We start from the raw sequence: 11,126 nt of genomic DNA, 5'->3' as shown, positions 1-11,126 counted from the left end.
TCCTCCCCAGTATCGTCTCTTTTTAGAACATCCCTAGTGCCTCCAACAGGGCTTCATACACAGTAAGCTGTCCAAAAAAAAAGTGTTTACCAATGGGTCAATCTTTATTACTACTATTTTTCCCTTCTTATGAAACAAAGAGCATATATACTACACTGAGATCATACATCTTTATTTTAACAATGGGTGGTTGACAACCTTTAAAACTGCTGTGTGATATTCCATCCTAGAGATGGGCCGTAATTCACCCTACCTGGTCTCGTGGACATTTTGAGTTGTTTCCAAATTGGGAAGATGGCCAACAAGGCCGCATTGAGCTTCTCTAGGCACACATCTTTGTAAGTACATGACCTGTAACCTTGCTCAAAAAGGACTCATAATATTATGATTAAGACCACAGACTCTGGGGGCGCCTGGGTGGCGCAGTCGTTAAGCGTCTGCCTTTGGCTCAGGGCGTGATCCCGGCGTTCCAGGATCGAGCCCCACATCGGGCTCCTCCGCTGGGAGCCTGCTTCTTCCTCTCCCACTCCCCCTGCTTGTGTTCCCTCTCACGCTGGCTGTCTCTCTCTGTCAAATAAATAAATAAAATCTTTAAAAAAAAAAAAAAAAACAACCCACAGACTCTGAAGCCAGAAAGCCTGGGTTTGAATCTCGGCTCTCACTTACCAGCCATGTGACCTTGAGCAATGTATGGGACCTCTCCGGACTTCAGCTTCATCCGTGAAGGAGATATCATAGCACCTCCCTCCTCGGTCTGTGGCGTGGAATTCAATGGATTAACGAATTACAAAACATGCTTGGTGAGAGACCTGAAATATCGTTAAGTTCTCAATACATGGAGGCCATTATTTTGGCTTCTAGGAAGACAAATTCCTGGATCGAAAGTTAATTCACATGATGACTTTTCAGCAAAAATAAACCACGGCGGATGCAGGTAGTTTAGGGCCTGAAGTGCCCACAAAGTTTGAAGCCCTCTTGAAAAAGAGAATACAAAAGTATAAAGCAAGAGCCCCTCCCAGGGTGTTGGACAGAGCACCGGCTCTGCTGGACGAGGCATCAGGAGGCTCGCGCTCCATCTGCCTCACAGAAAATCCACCTCTGATGCTCGCGGCTCAGCAAAGCTGTGCCCACTTCCACTCGCCCAAGCGAGGCCAGACTGCATGTTTCCCCACAGCCTCGTTGACACTGTGTTTTATCACTTGCGATCTTTGCCAATCCGATGGCCCAAGGGTGGTGTAGTCTGAGTCACTTCTCCCTGGCTAAAACGTGACATTTTCACCCCCATATATACGCATATATCCATTGCTTGTGGGGGTGGAGAGAAAGAGGGATGCTGAAAAGTACAATTAGGTTCTGTCTTTACTTGCATCTGTGTTGTAATGTTAAAGGGGGGGGGCGCCTGGGTAGTTCAGCCAATTAAACATCGGACTCTAGGGGCGCCTGGGTGGCACAGCGGTTAAGCGTCTGCCTTCGGCTCAGGGCGTGATCCCGGCATTCTGGGATCGAGCCCCACATCAGGCTCCTCCGCTATGAGCCTGCTTCTTCCTCTCCCACTCCCCCTGCTTGTGTTCCCTCTCTCGCTGGCTGTCTCTATCTCTGTCAAATAAATAAATAAAATCTTTAAAAAAAAATTAAAAAAAAATAAACATCGGACTCTATTTTGGCTCAGGCCGTGATCTCAGGGTCATGTACTGTGCAGGGATCAAACCCCACATCAGGCTCCATGTTCGGTGCAGAGTCTGCTTAAGATTCTTTCTCTGCCCCTCTCCCTGCCTCCCTCTCTCTCTCTCCCTTCCTCTTAAAAAAAAAAGAAGAAGAAGAAGAAGAAGAAGAAGAAGAAGAAGAAGAAGAAGAAGAATCTACCCCGACCAGGCAGCTCGCTGGAGGCAAGACACTGACCCAAGCGCCAGACAGTTCTGATTTCCTCACCCTCCCAGCCCACCAAGGAGGTGAGCAGTGTATCGTTTTAGAGATGAAGACACAGGCCCAGAGAGCCGACGGTTGCTGGCCCTCAGTCACCCAGCTACCCAGCAGCCAACGTGGAATTTGAACCTGGGGCCACCTGACCACAGGGATGCCATGTGGAGGGCAGGTAAGAGCATGGTCTCTGGGGCCAGGCTGCCAACTTCAGATCCCAGATCTGCCACCTGGGCGGTGGGACCCTGGGGAAGTTACTTAACTTCTCTGAGCTTTAGTGTCCTCATCTGTAAAATGACAATAATAGTGCCGCCCCCGACTGGAAGGTGGTGTGAGCTGAGTACAGGCTCCCAAAGATGTCCACAACCTGGTCTCCGGAAGCTGTGAATGGTAATTCACATGGGCAGGAGGGACTTTGCAGAGGGGCTTAAGAATCTTGACATTGGGGGGGGGGGCGTATGCCTGGGTGGCCCAGTCAGTTGGGTGTCTGATGTTTGATCTCAGCTCAGGTCTTTTTCCTTTTTTTAAGTTTATCTTATTTATTTATTTTTTAGAGAGAGAGAGAGCAGGAAGGGGCAGAGGGAGAAGGAGAGAGAATCCCAAGCCGGCTCGACGCTCAGCATGGAGACCATCTTGGGGCTCGACCTCAAAACCCTGAAATCATGACCTGAGCCAAAATCAAGAGTCGGACGCCTAACCCACTGAGCCACCCAGGCGCCCCCTCAGTCCAGGTCTTGATCTCAGGGTCGTGAATTCGAGTCCTGTACTTTAAAAAAAAAAAGAATCTTGAGATGGGGCGATGATCCTGGACCATTTGGAGGGGCCCACTGTAATCCCAAGGGTCCTAATAAGAGGGAAGCAGAGGGAGATTTGACACAGAACACAGGGTGACGTGTTATGTGGCTGCTACCAACGGTGGAGGGAGGACCCACAAGCTGAGGAATGCAAAGAGTACAGCTGGGAAAAGTTTCAAAAGGTCAGGAGACAGATTCTCCCCTAAAGCCTCCCCAGGGAGTGTGGCCTTGCTGACACCTTGATTTGGGCCCAGGAGGTTGCTTCTGACCCCCAGAGCTGTAAGAGAATAAACGTGTGTTGCTTAGATGGTAGCAAGAGACTCTTAAAACCATGTCTCGCACACAGCAGGTTCGCTTAACTGTTACTCGTTTATTTTTTAAAGATTTATTTACTTCGAGACAGACAGAGAAAGCATAGGGCAGGGGGGATGGAGGGGAAGAGGGAGAGAGAAACTCCAAGCAGACCCTGCCCCCAGTGTGGAGCCCAACTCGGGGTACGATATCATGACCCCGAGATCATGACCTGAGCCGAAACCAAGAGTCAGTCGCTTAACCCACGGAGCCACCCAGGCGCCCCTTAACTGTTACTCTTATTACCACCTGAAACAGCCCTGGCCAAATAACGCCAGCCCATGGCTTCTGGCAACAGGTCACAGTCACAGACGTTTGCTGACTTATTGGTTAAAGGGCTGCTCTCTTTTCATTGGTGTCACGGGCCTAACAGGTCTTGTTTATGCCCATTTTACAGAAAGGAAAACAGGCTGAGGCTCCCTGCACAACGGGTCACAGGCACTCCAGGGCCTGCCGTAACAAACGACCACACGCTGTGTGACTTATACCAGCACGAGTGGGGTGTCGGGGGGGGGGGGGGTGCAGTCGGTTAAATGTCCGACTCTTGGTCTCGGCTTAGGTCATGATCTCAGGGTCCTGGGATCGAGCCCCGCGTGGGGCTCCACGCTCAGCGGGGAGTCTGCCTGGAGATTCTCTCTCCCTCCCCCTCTGCTTCTTCCCCCACTCGCGCATGCATGCTCTCTCTTCTTAAAGAAATAAATAAATCAATAAATAAATCAATAAAATCTTTAAAAAAAATAGCAGAAGTGTATTCTGTCACAGTTCCGGAGGCCACAAGTCTGAAATCAAAGTGCGGGCCGAGTTGCCCCTTCCGGAGCCTCCGAGGGAGGATCTGTCCCAGGCCTCAGTCCACTTCTGGCAGCAGTCAGCAGTTCTTCGCATTCCTTGGCTGGTACACACATCACTCCGATCTCTGCCTGGGTCTTCACGTGGCCTTCCTCTCTGAGAAGACACGTGGCTCTGTGTCTTCTCCTTTTCTGTGTCTTCCAGAGACACCTGTCATGGGGTGTAGGGCCTCCCCTGCTCCAGGATGATCACATCTCAAGATCCTTGATAGAAGTACACCCGCAAAAACCCTTATTCCAGAGAAGGTCACATTCCCAGGTTCCCGGTGAAGGTATCCCAGGAGCCACAATTCAACCCATGACAGTGGTGGCTGGGCCAGGATTGGAACCCAGTCCCACGGTCTTGTGAGCCTTCACATGGCCCAGCCCTCCATGGAGCCCTTCACACCCAAAGACGCTGCCCAGGACCCAATGAGGCCAACCTTAGGAAATGTTGCTCCAGCCCCGCTGAAGAATATTTTTGGTTCCGTGACGCCAACTTGCTGTCCCACGTGTCTGGGATGTGGCAGAAGCTATTCCTCCTGCTTGGAACACCTCTTCCTCCAGGCTCAGCACGAATGCCACTTCCTCCAGGAAACCCTCCTTGACCCCCACCTAGGTCAGGTGCCACTCTGGGCTGTCCCCCCCATTCCCCCTGGATTCTCACATCCTGGTCCTGCCCACTCAGGTCCTCACTGCCCAGGGTCAGGTCTGTGTCCCTCGCTGGACTCTGAGACCTGTAGGTGCAGGGCTGAGGTTGTCACTGTCACCACTGGGTCCCCAGCACTGTCCAGCACAAGGCCATGCAGTTCTCCCTACATATGGAATCAGTAAAGCAACCTGGTTCTCCCAAAGCTTCGGTGTCCCCAGCCCATTAGACCAGCAGGACCCAACCCCATCGTATCCCAAACGCACTCTATGACATAAACTCCTTGCAAAATACCCCTTCCACTATCCCTAAATGAAATGCCTAGAGAGTATGTCCTACCTACATACATCTTTTTTTTTTTTTTTAAGATTTTATTCATCCAGGGGCGCCTGGGTAGCGCAGTCGTTAAAGCGTCTGCCTTCGGCTCAGGGCGTGATCCTGGCGTGCCGGGATCGAGTCCCACATCGGGCTCCTCCGCTGGGAGCCTGCTTCTTCCTCTCCCACTCCCCCTGCTGTGTTCCCTCTCTCGCTGGCTGTCTCTGTCAAATAAATAAATAAAATCTTAAAAAAAAAAAAAGATTTTATTCATCCATTTGAGAGCGAGAACACGAGCAGGGGAGAAGGGCAGAGGGAGGAGAAGCAGATTCCCCATTGAGCGGGTAGCCAGATGCGGCCCAGTTGTCCCAATCATTTTTTTTTTTTAAGTAAACTCTACCCCCAACGTAGGGCTCAAACTCATGTCTCCAAGACCAAGAGTCTCATGCTCTTCTGACTGAGCCAACCAGGCACCCCTGCATACACCATTTTTAGTATAATAACCTAAATTTACCACAAGGGAGAAATTACAGAAATCGAAGGGAAGAAATTTATAATAAAGCAACACGCGTGAAAATGCATTCGTACGACGACACTGGAAATCGTCAAGAAGTAGCCAAATGCTTTCAGCTCTTAGAGTGAATGTGTTTGAGCGTAAGAGAGTTGGAATGCTTGCTAACCAAACATCACCCTTTTGCTGTAGTTGAGATTTTGTAAACGGGCTGAGCGCACGTGCATGCGCGTGTGTGGCCCCTTCTTACGCGCTTGTCTTTAGGTGGACTCCCGAATAGACACTGCGATGAGATAGCAGGAGTGGGGTTGCAGGGGTGACCCGATGATCCAAAACGGTGCATCACCCTTGGTTGATTTCTGAACGCAACGTAGCAGTTTCCGCTCGTCGGAAGTAGTGGAATCCCTGGAAAATTCAGGATATATCGAAACCACGCAAATAACACTTGGTGTCTACCAACTAAGGAGTGTCTCAAATGCAAAGGCCTGACAAGGTCAAGGTCAAGGGCTGGTGAGGATGTGCCGCCGCAGGGACTCTCGCCCCCTGCTGGAGAGGACACAAAATACCCCAGCCCCGTGCAGAACCGCCTGGCCAATTCGGCTACAGTTCAATGCCAGCACGTACCCTATGAGCCAGCAAATGCTCTCGGAGGGATTGACCCAACAGAAATGCGTGCACATGTTCACCAAACGCCATGTCAAGTACAAGAGTGGTCATAGCAGCGGGCCGCCTGGGTGGCTCAGTGGGTGAAGCGTCAGCCTTCAGCTCAGGTCATGATCCCAGAATCCGGGGATCGAGTCCCGCATCAGGCTCCCTCTTCGGCAGTCTGCTTCTCCCTCTCCTTCTGCCTGCTGCTCCCCCTGCTGTGCTCTTTCTCTGCCAAATACATCAATAAGATCTTAAAAACAAACAAACAAAAAGAATGTTCATAGCAGCTTTAACATAACTGCCTCTCTGATGGGCTGATTTGTGTCCCCTTCCCATTCATGTGTCCAAGTCCCAAACCCCATCTCCAGGGCCTCAGAGTGACCTAATTTGGACGTAGGCCTTTTACAGAGGTAATTCAGTGAAAATGAGGTCATTAGGGTGGGCCCTCATCCCGTGTGACTGGTGTCCTTGTAAGAAGAGGAGATTAGCATACACGCACAGAGGAAAGCCCGAATGAGGACACGGGGAGAAAACAGCCATCCACAAGCCCGGGAGAGAGGCCACAGGACACCAACCCTGCCCACGCCTTGAGGCAAGACTTCTTGCCTCCAGGATTATGAGAAGAGAAAGTTTTTGTTGCTTCATGCCATCCAGCCTGGGCTACTTGGTGGTGGCCTCCCTAAGCAAACTGATACGGCCCCAAATCGGAAGCGACCAAGAATGCCCGTCAGTGGTGCAATGGATAGTCTCGCTGTGGTCCTTTGACACGGGGGAAGACCGTACAGCGGTGACAATGAACCTTCTCCACCTAAACGCGAATCTCACAAACATTATGCCGAGTGACAAAGCCAGACACAAAGAAGCACATACTGTGTGATTCTATTGATAGAAAGTTCTAGAACAGGCAAAACTCGCCTCTGCCGTTAGAACTGAGGATAATGATGGTGCAGGGGGAGAGGGACTAGAAGGGGCCCCAGAGAGGTCCGGGGGGGGGGGCTTGTTATGTTTTATTTCTTCCCCTGGGGTGCTGATGACATGGAGTTTTATACTTGGGATTTGTGGGGTTTACCAAAGTGTGTAAGTTGTGCCTTCCTTTCCACAATGTTTTAAAGAACTTTGAGGGGCGCCTGGGTGGCTCAGTCGGTGAAGCACTTGCCTTCGGCTCAGGTCATGATCTCAGGGTCCTGGGATCGAGCCTGGCATCTTGCTCTCTGCTCAGCGGGGAGCCTGCTTCTCCCTCTCCGTCTGCCTACGGCTCCATCTGCTTGTGCCCTCTCTCTCTGTCAAATAAATAAATAAAATCTTTTTTAAAAAATAAAGAACTTTGAAAATAAAATGCGGAAGTTCAAAAAGACATCTTAAAAAATACTTTGTGTTTGTATGTGAAAGGGGGTTAAGTTCCAGCATCAGTACATCAGACTACATGAAGATCTGGTAGAAAATGAGACGGCCAAGCAGGACAACTTTCGCGGTGCGAGTTTCCCACTCGGCCACCAGGAGGCGGTGTGGCGCACTCCTTGCCGCTTTACGCGCGGGACAAGCATTCACTTGAAAAACAGTCCCTTGAACCATGAAAACCCTCTCTGTTCCCGGCCTTGTTCCAGTTTTCCGATCTGTGAAATGGAGATTAGAACGTACAGCTGTGCTGGAGGCACGTCCCTGTCGCTGTGGAGCGACATGTCCCCGAGAGGAGACAGACCATACTAGGTAAATAAATGAATATGTGAATAGGAGTGCTGTGGAGCAAAATAAGCCTGGATGAGGGGGCAGAGATGGTTCCAGAAGGCTTCTCTGAGGAGGTGACGTCTGAGCAGAGACCAGAGTGAAATGTGGGGGCAAGCCAGATGAATATGGGGGCATCTCAGGTGGAGGAAAGAAATATGGTGGCTCCATTCACCAGCCGCAAGGCGGAAAGGGAGACTCAGGTAGACCCAGCCAGGCGCAAGAGGAGACAAAGAGCCGCACATTCTCTGACGCAAACACCTCAGGCTGAGGTACAGACAAGATGACCTCCTATGAGGCTGGGGAGAGGTAAGGAGGCAATCAGCGGGTCCTGCCTGGAGGAGGTAGCACAAGACTCAAAGCTTAGAGGGCCCTCGAGTGACTGAATGAGTATTTGTTTTATCATGATTGCTTTAAGGTCCCAACTGGCTTGCCTACTGCTGTATCCCCAACCCTGAGAGTCTGTACTAACATTTAAAGATTATTTGTTTATTTGACAGGGAGAGAGCACAAGCAGGGGGAGCGGCAGAGGGAGAGGAGAAGCAGGCTCCCCGCTGGGCAGGGAGCCTGATGCGGGGCTGGATCCCAGGACCCTGGGATCGTGACCTGAGCCAAAGGTAGACGCTTCACTGACTGAGCCACCCAGGCACCCCTGTACTAACATTTAAACAGTATTTTAAGTTTTTGTTTTAAATGAAACCACCAATAGCTACTGAGCATATTATGTAGACTCTACTTTCAAAATCTGTAAATCTGAATAAATCCAGAATCCTACCCACATCTCCCACCTCCAATCCCTGCCTCTCAGGATAGTCATAGGATCTAACGAGGTCGTGCCCACAGCAGGTATGTCATTATTTACGATTATTATTTCTCTCGGCCCCTTCCTCCTTTCAGCTGCTCAGGCCAAAACCTGGAGTGGCCCAAACTTCTCTCTTTTCCTCACATCCGCAACCAATGCCTCAGCCAATCCCATCCGCTCCGCCTTCGATCTGACCGCACAATCACCACCCCAGCCTGGGTTAGGACAGTAGCCTCCTCGCTGGGCTCCCTGCGCTCTGCTCACAGCCTGTTTCCCACTTGACCACCAGAGGGCGCCGGTTAGAACTAAATCAGCTCACCTCCCTCTGCTTGGAACCCTGCAGTGGCTCTCACCTTGTCAGAGTAGAAGCTAAAGTCTTCATCCAGATTTAACCCCGTCTCAGACCTCACCTTCCACCCCTCTTCCATTCTTCACTCACTCCCAGCTCTTCCCAGCTGCAGAGGAGCTCCTCTCCATCCTGGACATGCCCATTCTGGCCTCAGGACCTTTGCACCTGCCCTGCCCTTCCTTCGGGTCTGGGCACTCCCTGCTTCCTCATCTCCTTCGAGCCTCTACTGAACTATCGCTTCCTTGGTCACCCTCGTGAATAAGACCACCCTCAACACTCGTGAGCCCTCTTCCCTGCTTCCTTTTTCAGCTTTGAAACTCACTTTGCGTTGTTATTTATGTTTTTTATTGTCTGTCTCCCCCAGACCAGAGTATTAGCCTCATGAAGACAGGGATTTTTATCTGTTCTGTTCACTGTTGTATCCCCAGTAGCCTACAACAGTGCCTGGCACAGGGGAGGCCCTCGGTAAAGCTCTCCTGAATGCATGAATGTAAGAATAAATGACCACAGACGTCTTGGTGGTCATACCCATTCCCTTCTCTCCCCGTGTAAGTCCCCAAAGGGCTCCATTCACCGGCTGTGTGACCTTAGGCGGCCGACCTTGGTTCACTGACCTCAGTTTACCCGTTGTAACTGGAATTTAAGATGGTCTCTTCCCCAAGGTTTCGTTGTGAGGATTAAATGGGTTCACATTTGCAGCATTCATAAACTGGCGACATGGTCAGTGGCAAAGGTGGACTTTACGCGGCACCTGTGCTTCCACATTTCGCCGCTCGGGGGCAGCAGGCGCCCGAAGGATTCGCCCGCGCGGCCCGCGCGGGAAAAGGAGTGGGGGCAACTCCAGCAGAGGAAGCTGATGAAATCCAAGCCAACTAGCAGTGAGCTCATCCCGCCCGGGCGCCTCCGGAAGCCACGGGGCCGCCTGGCCTGAGCGATAAAGCTCCGGTGCTGAACCAGGGAGGGAAGTCCTTCCTGAAGTCTGCCCTGCGTGGGGTCTGCTGCCAGAAGCCTAGGCCTGCGGGGAGGGGCGAGGATGAAGTAGCGAATAGTCCCTTGGCTGTCTCCGCAGAATGAAAAGTGAATTCTGAGCATGACTGTGGGAGTGAGAGAGAAAGGGGATGGGCGGAGGGAGGCAGGGAGGGGAGAGAGACAGAGACAAGAGGTGGGAGAGACAAGGGAAGGGGAGACAAAGCTGGGGAGACTGAGGCAGAAGAAGGGGAGACAGAGACAGAGGAAAGACAGTTCGGCAAAGTCAGATGGAGGGACCGAGATGGAGAGAGACAGAGATAGGTAGAGAGATGGGAAGACAGAGACCCTGGAAGAGATAGAGACGGCCTGTTGGAGACAGAGGCAGAGAAGGAGACGGCAGGGCCACAGAGGTAGCGAGAGGGAAACGTGGGAAAGACGGAGCCGCCCAGAGACCTGGCGAGCGGCAGAGAGGCGGGAAGCCGAGGCACAGAGCCCGGTGAGGGAGATGGATGGAGTCCCGGGGACAGAGCGGCAGACTGGGGGCGAGCCAGTGGGGAGAGGGTCGCCTGCAGGGGCGGACCGGGCGCGAGGTGGGGCGGGCCGGGCCCCTCCCAGCCCCCCAGCCCCCCAGCCCCAGGGCGGCGGCGGCGGCGGCGGCGGCGGCGGCGGCGGCGGCGGCGGAGGCCGAGTTACCGAGTTACCAAGTTACCGCAGGATTCGCGAGCTTCTCACTGGCGAGGCCGCAGCCAATCAGAAAGCAGCGCCGCTGTTCTCGGGCAGGAGGCCCGGAGACGCGCGCACCTTCCCCCGACACCCAGCGAAGCACGCGGCCACACAATCCCAGTAGCTCGCACACATCCACTGTCCCCGGGACGCGCAGCATCGCCCCCACACACGCGCACCATCACCGTGACACGCACGCAGACGTACACAACACCAGGAACACGCCGAGACACACGGCATCGCACGGGCACACCAAATCGCAGTCAGCACAGTCCCAGGACGCACAAGCACTGCCCCAGACCCACAACCACAGCGGCACACCTTACCCCAACACACAACCGCATCGCCCAGACACACGCAGTCTCCATGACTGAGTCCCTAGAGCACACAGTATCAGGGACACACACACGATGACAAGTGACACCCTCATAATCCCACAGCCAGTTTATCCCAGTGACACACAATCGCAATGACATAGTCATGGTGGCACACAACATTGCAGGGACACACCATCTTATTAACATATATAGTCCCATATAGGGAGACACACAA

This window comes from Ursus arctos, unplaced genomic scaffold (assembly GCF_023065955.2).
Source record: "Ursus arctos isolate Adak ecotype North America unplaced genomic scaffold, UrsArc2.0 scaffold_19, whole genome shotgun sequence".
Classification (NCBI taxonomy): Eukaryota; Metazoa; Chordata; class Mammalia; order Carnivora; family Ursidae; genus Ursus; species Ursus arctos.
Note: the sequence above shows the minus strand (reverse complement) of the source record.